Raw genomic sequence first — 15,745 nt, forward strand, 5'->3', positions numbered from 1 at the left:
AATATGTAACGAAAGCACATACGTCAAGTGAATGTTCTTACTATATTCATTTAATCCAATGATGCATCAAATATAAAAATTAAATTATACCTCTACTTTGTAACGTTTTGATTTTGTTTCATCTGCAGCTAAACAAAAATTTCGACAGTTCCCAGTATAATTATGTGAAAAACCAGATAGCAACACCATGTAAAAGTCATATTGGGTATCCACACCCACACCTATCAATTTACACATAAATTTGAACTTTGAATTACTTGGGTTTCAAATATATATATTTGCACAAAAATTTGAAAAAAGATGAATAAATTAAAACAAAGTAATATCTACTGGCAATTGAGACTGACCCAAACCTATTATCAAGGTCTGCTATACGAAATAGAGACGGGCCGTGAAGAGAACTGTGCAGTATCGACAAAGTCTAGAACAACCTAGAAATTTACCAAAGTCAAATTTACAGCCGAAGAAGCAATTATTTACTGAATTACAAAGAAAAATCTTCACAAAATAGTGTCTAGTTTTACAAATAAATGAAACCCAAATTAAATTTCTTGATAGATTAACTAATTAAGAAAAAACGTACGAATCCTACCATAAAAAAGATGTAAACTTTTGCATTGGCAAATGATTCATAATCTAAAAATGATATCTTAAACATAATACATTAATCCAAGTCAAAAGTTCCCAAATTTAAATCAACCAATACGAACAAAATATAAAACATGATTCATTGTTACTCTTTGCATTTTAAATCGCATGGTGTTTCCCAATATACTATTGTCTTAACATTTCATATACTCATGCAATAGATAAAAAATGATACCATGCTAAAATTACTTGGATTGCTTTATCACGGTTTAAGGAAGCAACCCCGAATCATAGTATCTACATATTTTTTCAGATTATCTAAAACACACTTAAGAAAAACCATCACTTCTCCAATGAAGCCATGTGAGGTGAACACCTGAATCGACAATAAAGAAACAAAGAAATCAATCTTCGAACACCAAACAAAGATTCAAACCCAGAGCTGTGTAATTCAACAAAAAAATTGACAGAATCGATTGAAGAAAGTGCGAAAATTATTAAACCTGATCTTCTGGATGTGATGCGGTAGGGAGAAATCACATCAACCAGCAACCATTCATGCATCCATAATCTTCCAATACGCAAGAAATCGAAATAAAAATGGAGCTCCGAAAATCACACGAAACATAATTTAAAGTTGTGAATCAACATAGCACAGAATTCTGCATAGATCTGCTTGTCTAATAACAAATCAAATTGACAGTAGCAATTCTTTGTTCTACGTTCTTCCGATGATGATCGGGCAATACTGTTGTTAATGTAGATAAAGGTAAAGGACACAAACCTATAACAACTAATTCAAATATATCCCTTTCAATATATAGACTAATTCAAAGATCTGCTCTTCCTGGATATATAGGGAAAGGAATAACATCTCTAATGTTGTCAATACCAGTAGCAAACAGAACCATCCTTTCAAATCCTAAACCAAAACCACAATGTTTGACAGCCCCGAAGCACAACAAGTCAATGTACCACTCATATGGCTCAGCAGCAAAGATAAAATCCTTTGCAACACATAAATGGAAACACCAAGTCATCCAACACCATCCAAAACCATAAAACAACGTAGCAAAGACACCAAAATTAAAAAATAAATAAATCCCACATATTCGACTTTCACACTATAGAAAACACAACTTTCACAATATTAAAAAGTACAATTTGTTGCAGAAAATGCGCAAAGGAAAAAACCGAAATTATTTACCTTGAACATAATTGGCTTCCAAGCTTGTACACAGAAGCCCCAAAAAATGAAGAGCAAAGTGACCTGAAACAAAACACAGAAGCAAATCATACAACCAAATAACATATCTAAGGATATAAACAAAACACCCAAAATTACAAAAACTAAATTCCAAAAAACGTAGAGCAACGCGTTCTGAAACGAAAAACACAAACAAATCATCAACCCAGACAACAGATCTAATGATATAAAGAAAATACCTAGAATAAGAAGAAAAAAAATCATCCACAAATCCCACCTCAACATGGAAAACTACTAGAAAAAATCAAAACATAAAAAAAAAAAAAAAAAAAAAAAAAAGTCAAAAAATACTCACCAATAAACGATGGTGGACCTTGGAGGTAAGGCCATATCCAACTGAAGGCTGGCCAAATGACTCATTTTAGCCATGTCATAAAAAATCGTCTCCAACCAAAGGCCAAAGGGTCATAGGGCCAAATATAAGGGCCAAATATAATTTATTATTTAAATTTAAATGCTACAACTTAAATTTAAAAACTACAACTTAAATTTAAAAACTATAAATTAAATTTAAAAACTACAAATTAAATTCATAAAAAATAAAATAAAATTTGGCCCAAAAAAGATTTTGAATCCAACAGTAACTAGCCGTTGTATTTGAAATTTTGCCCTACTATTCCTGTCGGATATAACCAACAGGAATAATGAAAATTTTGGCCCAGGCCGGGGCTGGCTGCTTTGGGCCAGCCGGTTGGCCCTTTGGCCCTTTTTTGTCTAGTGGGGCCCACAAGCCCTTTGGCCTAGCCCTCGGTTGGAGGCAGTTTTCGGGCTATTTTTGACCTTTTGGCCCTCTAGACCCTTCGGTTGGAGATGGCCTAACAAATCCACCCTGATAAAATGGAAAAACCAACCAAGACAAAAATTAATAGAAATAAATTATTGAAATTAACACCCAAATTCCAGAAATGAAGAAAAAAAAACCTTAGTATGGAAATTGAAGCTTTACTTGCAGATCAGCAATGGCAAGAAGCTTTACTTGCAGATCTGCAATGGCAAACGACATCCAATGGCAGGGTACCTCAAAAGTGAGAGAGACAAAGCTGAGAGATGAGTGAGAGACGCAGAGAGAAGTCGAGATTTGAGAGCGATAGAAGGAGACTTTTGTGAGAGAGAAAAGTGAATACGGAAGGAAAAGTGGAGAAAATATCGAAGCAGAACCTTTTACTGATGATCGATGCGTGGGCAAGGTGGGCAAATCTAGAAGATGGAGCGATGATGAACACGTGGGCGAGAAGGGTAAAGCGGCCTTTTTACTGTGTGAAAACGCAAAAAGCTGCAGATAACAAAGCAATCGGAGGACATTTTCGCCATTTTACTATTAATGAACAGTAACATTGTGTTTGGGTTTTAGTGTATATAAATGTGTCAATAATCAATGCTAAGCCCACTCTTCTACTCTTTTAATGTATGTAATTTCATTTGTTAAAAAAAAAAAACAGTCTTGGTCTTTTTCTTTAAAATTATTTTTTTTGGTTAGCTGCACGCTCTGTGATATGACATCAACATGGTGAATAATATCATGTTTTGGTTTTTTTCTTTTTAATATTTTAATGTCTCGGTTTTTTTTTTATTAATTTTTTTCTGGGGTAGTTCCATGCCATATGATATGGCATAAACATGCTGATGCTTAATCGGCTGGTACGAAATATAAATTTTAAATCATCTTTGGATGTTAGTGTTCGAATTCCGACGACTAGAAAATTAAAATTCGAATTTTTTATTTGTGTGAAAAAGAAATCGGAATTCTTAATTTATATGAGATGGGCTAGCCGAATGAATTAATAGGGACGGTCGAATTCAATTTGAATGGTAATTTCGAATATAATATTAAGAATGTAATTAGCAGATGAAACTTCGATCGCTGCGAATATTTTCCATAGCGCAAACGAAAGACCAACATCTCACATGGCACCATTCCTAACTATAGACAAATTATATTTTCTATACTACAATTTCAGGTGGCTGTACCCCGCACAACTCATATGGTAGGATACGTATCCCATGGATGTAACCAAATAATAGTTGTGTATTGAAGACCGGCACTGTATTATCCGTTTTTCAACTTATAATACACTTCCATGACATCAATGTGTCTTCGTGTTTTGTGAGGAAACGAGTTGAAAGTTTGAAACTCGCATCAGAGAATTGAAAAAACCTTACATGATAAGAATTAGACTATTCTTCTATTGCCGATTAGTTCACTTCAGATTAACAGAAGTATACATAATATTAACCAAACAGTTCAAAAAAGATCGGTAGAGGACGACTTTTGAATTGAACAGTTTCAATGAGAATTCAACATTGCGCTGCAAGATAATGAAACATATCGGGAAAAAATCCAAAAGGAGGAGTCACTTCAAATGGATCTAGCAATATTGCATGGGCCATTAGTGTGATTTCTTCGTAATTAAATATCATGATCTTTTTAAAAAGAAAAATCATTTCTAAAGTAGTTGAGTAGAGAGGGTATGTTAAATCAATAACCTGAATTGCATGCAACATTAATAATGGTGAATGGTGGGGTTTATGACCTAAATGCTAAAGTTACTATATAGCCAAAAGCGATAAGCTTATCTGTTAATAAAATCGATCAATAATTCAGTTCAATTAATGCTTATGCAAATGGATTTTCCAAACTGTTTAATTTTAGTTTATTTTACTTTTGCTTATTTCTTTAATATTTTTAATTAAATTCGTTTTTCTTATTTTAGATCTTAGAATCAACTTTTTTTTTTTTAACTTTGTTTTAGTAATTAATTAAGATTTGATTTTTGATAAACTATTCATTCAATCTCTGTGCAGAACGACCTTGCTTGAGCTGTTATACTACGATTATCTTGTTCTCTTGCAAGTATTTTTAAGTGTTTTTATCTCTACTTTTGTAGATGGTGAAAATCCTATCAGTTCTGTTGATGCTAGCAAACATGAGTGCTCTAAGCCATGTTCTACCTGATTTTAGATATGTGGCCAAGAAGAAAATGTAGGATCCACAGGCGGCGGCACAAGTACAATTGCAGTTGGTGCAGAAGCTTTGAGGAAGTTGGAATGGTGTTGAAGCAGCAAGACTACTTTCAAGGCAAAGGCAAGGTTTCGCCAGAAGCCATGGTATTGAACCAAGTGTTCAGTGGCCTAACCGATCTCTTTCGAAAGTTTTGGCAGTAACTCTACGTACGTAGGTGTTTGGTAGACTTCCAGGCCTTCCTTCTCTTAATATAATTGGTTCAGGAACAATATTACGGGTAGGGATGACAACAATTCGATTTAAGGACGGAAATGCTATATCCATCATCATAAACACGAAAATTAACCATATTCATAACCACAAATTAACCATGGGAGATTGTCCATAACCAACACCAGGTAACATCTTCGTCAAAAATAAAAAAAATTATATTCATCCAATTAACGCACTATAATTTAGTAGATACTAATTTCGTCATTAAATAGCTATGTCCAATAGTAAGAAGAAAAAAAAATAACAAACTTGAAACATCTGATATATAAAAGGATTCAATGAATACATTTTGTAGAGTATAGAAATAAGAGTAGTATTGATAAAACATTGATGTTGTTGGCTGTTGATATCTCCCATAAACATGATGTTTGGTGCATAATGAATATAGTGTAGGCTTCGGTGAATACTATTATATATATATATATATATATATATATATATTATATAATACCAGTTTGTTGTATATAAATTATATTATATATTAATATATGATATTCGGGTCGGATTTGGAGACAGATACGGATTGGAGATCCCTTTAAACATTCCAAAACCATAACCGAATAGAGTTCACGGTTTTTCCCCATATCCATAATATACTTGAATTTTCATACCCAAATTCGTTCTATTTGGGCGGTTATTCATGGTTATCGAATTTAACGGTTTGAATTGTCATCCTTGATTACAAGGGCGTGACTTAAAAGAAGAAGATTGGGACGAAGATGAAGACATTTTGTGACGTAACGAGAATAAGAATGATCTAGCTAGGTGTTGGTTCATTTTTAATATTAAATTAATTATAATTGTCATTATTTGGTGGTTAGTGGGAAAGTAAGTTTACTTTTCATTATTTGTGGTTAGTAAGAAATTAAAATGGAGTCTTTAGCCTTTCATCTTTTGTAACTCTTGTAGACTTATCTTTTAACCTTATTTTAAATGCTGACTTCACTAAATTTTTTTATTTTGTGTTCTTAGACCAATTTCTTTGCAGTGCAGTCAGCATATAAAATAACGATTGCAGCTAAAAACGAGCGTGAGAACATTACAGTGATCAATCCAACTACCTTCAGAAGATAGCAAGGTGTATTTGATATCGATGAGTCAACATCGACAGTTCGCGATCAAGATGCTGCTGCTTGCAAGGAAAACTCTAGTGGAATGTGGTTGCAGGACCACCAGTACAAGCAAAGCAAAGGGTCGATCTAAACTAGTAGGCTCTGCACAGATAATTCATTGTCAAGAATAAAAGTTTTGGAAATAGAGAAAAAAAAACATAATCAAAATAACAATTGATATAGTATTTCGTTTCACCCATATATAATATGATAATAAGTTATAGAGGATCGATGACTTTGGAATTGAACGGTTTCAATGAACATTTAACATTGCACTACGAGATAATAAAACATATCGGAAAAAATCCAAAAAGAGGAGTCATTTCGAATGGAGCTAGCAATATTGCATGGGCCAAGTGTGATTTCTTCATAATTAAATATCATGATCTTTTAAAAAAAAATTCATTTCTAAAGTAATGGTGTCACATTCCGGTCCGGGCTCGACTTCACCGTAGCACGATATTGGCCGCTTTGGGCCCCTACCACACCCTCACGGTTTTGTTTCTAGAAACTCACACAACACTTCCCGGCGGATCACCCATCTTAGAAATGCTCTCACCCCGTACTCGCTTAACTTCGGAGTTCCTACAGAATCCGAAACCAGTGAGCTCCCAAAAAGCCTCGTGCTAGGTAGGGATGAGAATATACATATAAGGATCACTCCCCTGGGTGATGTGGGATGTTACAATCCATCCCCCTTAGGGGCCCGACGTCCTCGTCGGCACACCACGACTAGGGTTAGGCTCTGATACCAAATTGTCACATCTCGACCCGGGCTCCCACCACATTCCGGGCTCTACTCCACCGTAGCATGATATTGTCCGCTTTGGGCTCCTACCACACCCTCACAGTTTTGTTTTTAAGAACTCACATGAGAACTTCCCAGTGAGTCACCCATCCTGGGAATGCTCCCGCCCCGTACTCGCTTAACTTCGGAGTTTCTACAGAAACCGAAACCAGTGAGCTCCCAAAAGGCCTCGTGCTAGGTAAGGATGTGAATATACATATAAGGATCACTCCCCTGGGTGATGTGGGATGGAACCCAAAACCAGTGAGCTTCCAAAAAACCTTGTGCTAGGTAGGGATGAGAATATACATATAAAGATCACTCCCCTGGACTATGTGAGATGTTACAAGTGGAGTAGAGAGAGCATGTCAAATCAATAACGTGAATTGCATGAACAGTACTAATGGTGAATGGTGGGGCTTATGAACTGAATGCTAAAATTACTATATAATAAAACTCTAATTAAGTCTGTATAAATAGGGTCACAATCACTATTCCTGTCTCCTAGGGTTTTCTTTTTTTCCGAAGAGAGAGAGAGAGAGAGAGAGAGAGAGAGATGCCTTCAGCCAGGGGAATAAAAATCGAGTCCGAAGCCGGAAACTGTGGCTGCGGAAAGTGAGGAGATGCATGCAAACACTACGGGAAGCTCGATCACGCCCAGAAAGACCGCAGGCTGTTGAAGAACATTGTTGAATTATCTATGTTTTGTAGTTTTGTACATCACTACTCTCGAAATAAGTTATGCGAGCAGTGTGTTAGTGTTTATATTAGCTTTTGAATGTCGAATTATCTACATTGTGTACATTTTTAATCGTAATGAGAGGATCACTATTTTAAATACTTTTTTTAAATAATTTAATTTGAACATCACATCGGAAGAATGTGCTTGTAGGTCATGTGGTTAATAGCCTCTACCCGTGCTGCATCGGCCCTCTCACCCCAAGCTTCCTGCAACCCCAATATTGCTTTTGTGAATGCCACCGACGTTTGCTGCCACGCAATTGGTATCCCCGTTTGGAGAAATGCTTGTGGTACAAGAATGTAGGGGTGCGTTCAAAAAGCCAAAAACAAAAAAAAATCGAACCAAAACAGAAAAAAAGGAACCACAGTTACTGTTTGTAGATGGTCTATAATGATTGGGTACTTTATACAGTTGGTCCTTAAAATTGGACATTTTAATAAAAGAGTTCTTGAAATAAAAATTTCATCAATTTAGTCCTAATATGAGTTTTGCAAATTAATTTGATCATTCTGTTAATTTTTCGTTAAATTTTATGTTAGTACATTGATGTGACACACGAATATATCTCACTTAATTTAATCATAAAGCGCCAAATGTTTTAGTCATAAAACTATTATGTTTAACATTTTATAACTAAAATGGGCAAATCAAAAATAAAAATAAATAAAAAGTTAAAAAAAGAATAAACCTCGTCAAGATCACCACCATAGCTACTGTCCATTTTGCAATTCGGATTCCTATGAATCGATTGTCACTTAAACTATAATTTCATATCATCAGTTCATTTTAATTTAGCAGTATTTATTTCGATATGTAAATAGTATGTGTATTTGCCACTTAATACTACAGTCTGGTGTTATTCATTTTTACTTATAAGTGAAATGTCTTAGGATCGATTCTCGCGCAAAACGAATTTGAACTACATTATTGCTAGCCCATTATGAGGCTAAGCCCAATCTCTCTCCCCTTAGTGTAGATAATATCAATTGTTCAAAAAAAAAGTATATGTATTTAAGTAGTTGTATTAAAGAAAAATTCAAAGAGCCACTTAAAATTATAGTTTAGTGGTATTTCTCTTCACTTATAAATGAGAGGTTTTACATTTGATTTTCGCCAACAGTGAATTTGAACCACGTTATTACTAGTCTATTGTGAGGCTAAGCCCTCATGTTAATATACATAATATCGTTTATGTTATTTCTTTTGTACATAAGATATTATCTATACTGAGAGGAAGAGGTTTAGTCTCACAATAGACTAACAATAATATGGTTCAAACTCGCTTTTGATGAGAATTGAACCTAAAACCTCGCACTTACAAATGAAGAAAATTATCATTAGATCATAGTACTAAGTGGCAATATCGTTTATTAAGAAGAAAAAAAAATCCAACAAGAGGGAGACTTACATAGAAAGATAGCCCAACTCCCAACGTATAATAAATAAATAAATAAATAAAATCTGATCAAGTCCTTAAGACCAACTTCAACCTTTGGAGTAAGTTCTAAAATTTAGCATCTATTCTCCCTCATTTCCTTCTAACCCTTGGGCTAATTTGGGGTTCTGGGTTAGAAGCTAAAATTGGACCAAATTCCGTCCACAAATGTGGGTTGGGTTAGTGGTGTGCCCACATGTGAAAGTGGAAAACTAGATGTGAAGCCCAGTCACCTAGGCCTCACTCTCGGACGCGCTAGCTGCAGCACCAGCCAAACCCCATACACATGGGCATGTCCCCCACCTGTCGGTAGACATAATGAGCCTAATGGCTCTTTTTTTTTTTTATCCAACAGCACAGTTTAAATGGGTTGTTGGTTGATCCAACATTCCACGTTCAAATTTTATATTTTTTATATTTATATATTCATTGAATCCAACGGTTGAGATTGAATATAATCAAATCTAATGGTAAAAAAAAAGATTTAATTGTCCAACAGATAAAATAATTATAAAAATTATTTAACTCAAAATTAACCCAAAAACTCTATAATACCTATGTATTTGTTCAAACATCCACACAAAACTCACTATTCTCCTACAATTCTTCCAATTTTTCTTTCTACCATCTTCCAAAACCATTTCTTCCAATTTCCAAAATTTTCAAGATTGCAAAAATCATATTAGAGGTTGTAATTGGTCATTTGAGGAAGATGTTGTTTTATGTTTGACATGAGTTTCTATTAGTGAAGATGGTGCCGTCGGTATGAATCAAAATAAAAAGGTTTTGTGGGCTAAAATAGTTGATAAGTTCAATGAAAACTCCAACGTCGGCCGAATGAAAGTTGGTGGTGTTTACGATCAGTTGAAGGTTATCAACAAAGCATGCATTTTATGGTAGAGAAGCTTGGGGGCTGTGGTTAACATGGTTTAGTGGAAGGAGCGCTGCATAAGTGGTGAGTTTCTTTATTGATATTTTATTTGTCATGTACATAATCTTATTTTGCAACTAATTGTATTTATGTATTTCTTGCATAGGGTGACAAAGTAATGGCAATTTACAAGACAAGAACTACGCCAAAAAATCAAGCTTTTAAGTTGCATCAAGCTTGGGACATCCTCAAGGATTGTCTGATGTGTGGAACTGATACGGACCAACAATAGGGAAAATTATTGGTAATGAAGCCGCAAACACAAATAATATCAATAAATGTGTCGATTCGTTGACTCCAACTTCTTCTTTTGCAAGGTTTCCGTGAACAGATAAGCAAAATGAAGCAAAGAAAAAAGAAAAATTCAAAGATTCAGTTAGTGCAACGATTTCTGCCGGGTGAGGCTCGGTGGACCATCCACAATGTTAGGCACATCCCGGGTTTGTGCGGAATTTGATTTCGGTGGGGCAGTTGGATAAGGAGGGTTATGATCTGTAAGTAGATTGTCGGACGAGGACTTGGAAGCTATCGAAGAGAGGTGAAGAGCTTTTCACGTATGATTTCGAGCTTCCTCCAGGCTTTATCTCGCTTATTCGGTCTGAGTAGTCTACTGACGAAGATATGCTTAATTAGTTGTTTAGTAAGTAAATTAGTAGTAGTACATTGCTAATCCCGAACCAAGCTCTGCAAGCAGTATGTTAGTGTTTATTAGCCTTTGAATGTTGAATTATCGATGTTTTGTCGCTACTTCTGAATCAAACTCTGCAAGCAGTATCTTAAATCTCGTTTGGCATATCGTATAAAGTACTGGATATGACTAATTATACGGAACTGGTTGTTTAGTACATTTATGTACTAAATAGTCTTCGGATAATTAATCCGGACCTACTAATTTTATACGGCACACGCCCGCTTATCTATATCCTCTCCACAACCTCGGTATTATGAGTCGGGTTCTTCGTTTTTGTCCAACAATCTCTCCCTCGTTGCACATCGTCCGTGAAGTCCTCCCCATGGACTGGATCTAATCGAAGGACTAAAAAGTGCAGCAATGGAAAATATAAAGACTGGATTGGCCATCCCAGAGATTCCATTGCCACCCTTCTCCTTCGTCTCCTCCTCCACTTCTTTGAATTTGGAACCGAAAGTTATGGCAATGATCTGAGATTTCCACCAGCCTTCTCTCTTCTTCATCTCTTGTCTCAATTTGATTTATTGGATTGGCAAAGTTTTTCTTCACTCCGTTCCCGGTGAGGTGTGCGATGTTGACCCAGCCCCTTTCAGGCTCTTAAACATAATTAATTCTTATCAATGAATTAATTGTAAGGAATTGAGATTTCCAACACTGTTATCAATAGTAGGGTGGTAGTGGTGATTGTTGGGCGGCGACCTGGGTTTGTTTCTTCTTTCCTCTGGTTCTTTTTGTCGGTGTAATGGATTTTGATTGTTTATTTATTATCTTTTTTTTTCTTCATTTTATCTTTTATCATTTTTTTAAATTTGATTTTTATTTTATCATCAAATTTTCATTTTAACATCAATTATTCTGTTAATTTTTTTTTTAAATATTATAGTTCGGGATATTATTCAATATACAGATTAATCTGATGCAGCACCAAACGCCGGATTAATTTAGTCAGTACTATCTGACGACTATTTATCATTTTCAACTGAAATAGACAGTATAATCCAAGCTGCCAAACGAGGCTTTAATGTTTATATTAACATTTTAATGTCGAATTATCCATATTGTGTACATTAAGAGCCATAATTTTTTTTTTTGAGAGGACTAGCTGAAATTAGTACTATAAATTTATATTTACTTATATAATAATTAATATAAAATAACAATACAGAATATAAACTATTCTTAAAATCATAACTCTAACCCATAAATTTAAAGATCATATAAGTAGTTAATGTATTAATTAAATCAAGAATAAATAAATAAATTAATTAATTAAGAGCGAACAAATGTGACATTCATTGAAAATGACAAGGGAAAGTAAGAAAATATAGAAATAAGGATCTAACTGTGGATTTAAAATTTTTATTCTTCTTCTTTTTAGTAAGGAGCACGGATAAATTGCATAAGGTAAATGATTTTTAATATAAAATATATTATTTATTTTCCATCCTTTACTATATATACATTTATTTACACTGTTCTAAAAAGAGATAGATTGTCTGCCCTCTTATTTGGGTACCTTTTTCATTCCCTTCTATTTGGACGGCGTCTAGGCGCTGAGCGTGGGAGGCCCGATGCGCTTTAGGGCAAATCGTTTACAGAAATCGGTGGGGAGTTAGGCAGCCGTCTAGGCACTCCTAGGTGGTCTAAGCGGTGCTAGGCAGCATCTCTAGGCGGATGAATATCGTCTCCTTCCACAGCTGGCTCTGCAACTTCGTTTTCGAACTCTCCTCTTCTACACAGTGTTCTGTTTTCGTCGTCGTCTTCTGCTCTCCTCTAATTCATACTATCTCATTTAAGCAGACTCACATCTGCAACTCCAACTGAAAAAGGAATTTGAAGAGGAAAATAGAAGAAAATGTGCAAAAGGAGGAAGACGAAACAAAAAATAAAACCTACGTACTGTTTGGAGTACAAAAGTGGCGTTGTGATGTGCACCTACGTACTGTTTTTACTGTCATTGTTCACCACTAGCCGTATAATTATCTATACTATTATTAAAAAAACCTTTCTTGTCAATTTTTTTTTCCCTTAATTTGTCCATACATTATTGACAAAAAAAAAATAATAATAATTTTGTACCTTTTAACAAAATTACATTCATATTCCTTTTTTTTTAATGCTTTTTTTTTTTTATTTTACTCTCACTTTTGGTGCAGAATATTTACATAAAAATAACAAAACAGTAATTATGTAATATTAAAAAAATATATATACATTTAGGGTTTAGCACTTATTAAAAGAAATTATTTACACACACAAAATGTGTGCTCTCTGCTAATTAAATATAATAACTTGCTTTCTTTACATTTTTTACACTTAAATCTTTGGTAAGGATTCAGGCCTTCGGTAATGTGATAGAGGTAGAGTACATCTTTTGCTCTGGGCTCCAACAATTGGAAGCGGCTTGGGACTGGGAGAGGTGAGTGGAGGCGTCGTGGGCATTTTTCTTAATGTTGTATTAATTTTGCTAACACCAAACCATATTAGAACGTCTCCAAATGAAATGTCAAAATTTAATCAAACGGCTAGTGGTGAACAATTGAGCCTAAGGATCAAATGATTCAAGCTGTTGAAATTTGATGCAACGACTACAAACAGAGGCCCCTCTAAAAGTTATAATAATTGTAGCCGTTGCATCAAATTTCAACGGCTCGGATCATTTGATCCTTAAACTTAGTTTTTTAGATCTGGAGAGGATCTGGGTTATATCGGAATCTAACTTTTTTTAGGTTAAAATGTTCATAAAAATAAATTATGATAACTTATTGTAAGGCTAAGCTCACCCCATCCTCTTAGTGTAGATAATATCACTTGTTAAAAAAAAATTAAAAAAATAAAAAAAAGGTACACTGATACTTTTTTTTTTTTCCCTTTTCCCAAAAACCCTATGCTGAGCATTCAAGTCTTAGGCTCCAAGTCCCTCTTTTCTTGTATTTCTCCATGTTTCACATTTCATGGAAGTGTTCGATCATGCTCCTTTATTCTAGCTCCACTCCCCTAAATCTAGGGTTCATGGGAAGTGGCCCATTGCCTGAGCCTTAATTTTTGCACCCACAATCTTGTGAGATGATCGATGTGAGACCTTTTTCTTTATTCAACAATTAATGAATCTCTTTGCACTAAATTGGTGATTTGTGGCAGGGTTAGAAGAAGTTCACTATTGTGACCTTATTACATTTAAATTTATCTCTTTATTAAGGGTTTGTCTTGAATAATCCGGACTAGTGAGTACGTCAACTTTTTATCGACGAGATTTGTAAGTAAGAAAAAAAAAAGTATTTTCTCAATTTAATCTCATTTTTAATACCATTTACTCATTTAGTAGTCCTGTTAAAAAAAAATTTATTAAAGGACAACCCAATCCAAAACAAATAGACCAAAGAAATTCACTAGTCGATCCCCAAAAGCCCAACAAATATTAATAAAATAAAATAAAAAGAATCCCTAGTAGTCTCCTATAAATGGGACCATGACCCCGCCTTAGGGTTTTTTCAAGAGACCAAAACAAAGGGCAAAAGGGGAGAGAGAACGAGAGAGGCAAAGCAAATATGGAATCAAGCACCAGCGGCATAAAAATCGAGGCCGATCTCGGAAAATCGGGCTTCGGAAAGTGGGGAGACGCATGCTCGCACTGTGGGAAGCTTGATCACGCCCACAAAGATTGCAGGCTGCTGAAGAACAACGTCGGTGCCGCAGACACCATCGAAGTCATCAACGACGCTCTGACAGCCCCCTTGAATCCTGGATCTTCAGCACCGCCGCCGCGTTCCACTGCTCGCCGCACAAGGGGATTTTCGAGAAGTACACCGCCGGAAACTACGGCAAGGCCTACTTCGGCCTGAACAACAGTTCGCTGGACATTGTCGGGAAAGGCGACGTTCGGGTCAAGTTGCCGGGCGGGGCGAGGTGGATCATCCACAATGTGAAGCACATTCCGGGTTTGGTGTGGAATTTGATTTCGGTGGGGCAGTTGGCTAACGAGGGTTATGCTCCGCAAATGTCTAGCGGGAGCTGGAAGGTACTCAAAGCTGGAGAATTGCTTTTCACTTATGAATTTGTGCTTATTCCGAACATGATCACGTTTGTTACGTCCTCCAGAGATTAGGGTTTATGATCATGTTTCGGGCTTTGGGTTTACGGTTTATAACTACATGGTTTGATGAAGAAGAGCTTGGTTGGTTGGTTAGGTAATTGGTACATTGTCGTTGATCGAAATCGAGCTCTGTTAGAATTATGTGTTAGTGTTGATATTAGCTTTTGAACTTCAAATTAACGATGTTAAGTACGCTTTTAATCGAAATGAAATCCCTACGCTTGTCAAGGCTTCCGTTTTTATATTGTTCATGTTGTTCGATTGTGAATTGCTCCCACCAATCACAACTATTATTATGTTTTGTTGCTTCCAAATGGTATACAATTTTTGTAATGGTAGAATTTACCAGTTCTTCAGGCGTGCTTTGCTGCGAGGCGTATAGAATTTTCCTCGAGGCCCTATACCACACGCTTGACCAGGACTGGCGTTTACAAATCAGGGGATTGAACCCTCTGAATTTCTTGCTGCTATTGTCCAAGCAAGTTCTGTGCCCATTGCTGCATTTTCAGCAACGGGTCGAGCGTGGAATACTGGTTGTATGTGCTGGGGGAAATGACCGATCCATGGTTTGCTGGAACTGACTGATCGAGAGTGGAATACACATCTACTCCATAGCCCCCGCCAACCTGAGTTACGCCAGTAGGGAGCTGTCTCCTCCATGGGCATTGTGCAGCCCGGTGGCAAACTTAGTGCAAATTGCACAAGACGGTAATTTGGTGACCATGCGTAAGTGGCTTGACTATGCGCCGATCGGCAATGCAGCTGGGAATTTTGTCCTCCTTGAAACAAGTTGGACTCGTATTCGTCTCCTCAAGTTGGAGCCGAGCAAGAGAGTCTGCAACAGCCTTTTCGTTTTTGAGACAA

This window comes from Pyrus communis, chromosome 12, assembly GCF_963583255.1.
Source record: "Pyrus communis chromosome 12, drPyrComm1.1, whole genome shotgun sequence".
NCBI lineage: Eukaryota > Viridiplantae > Streptophyta > Magnoliopsida > Rosales > Rosaceae > Pyrus > Pyrus communis.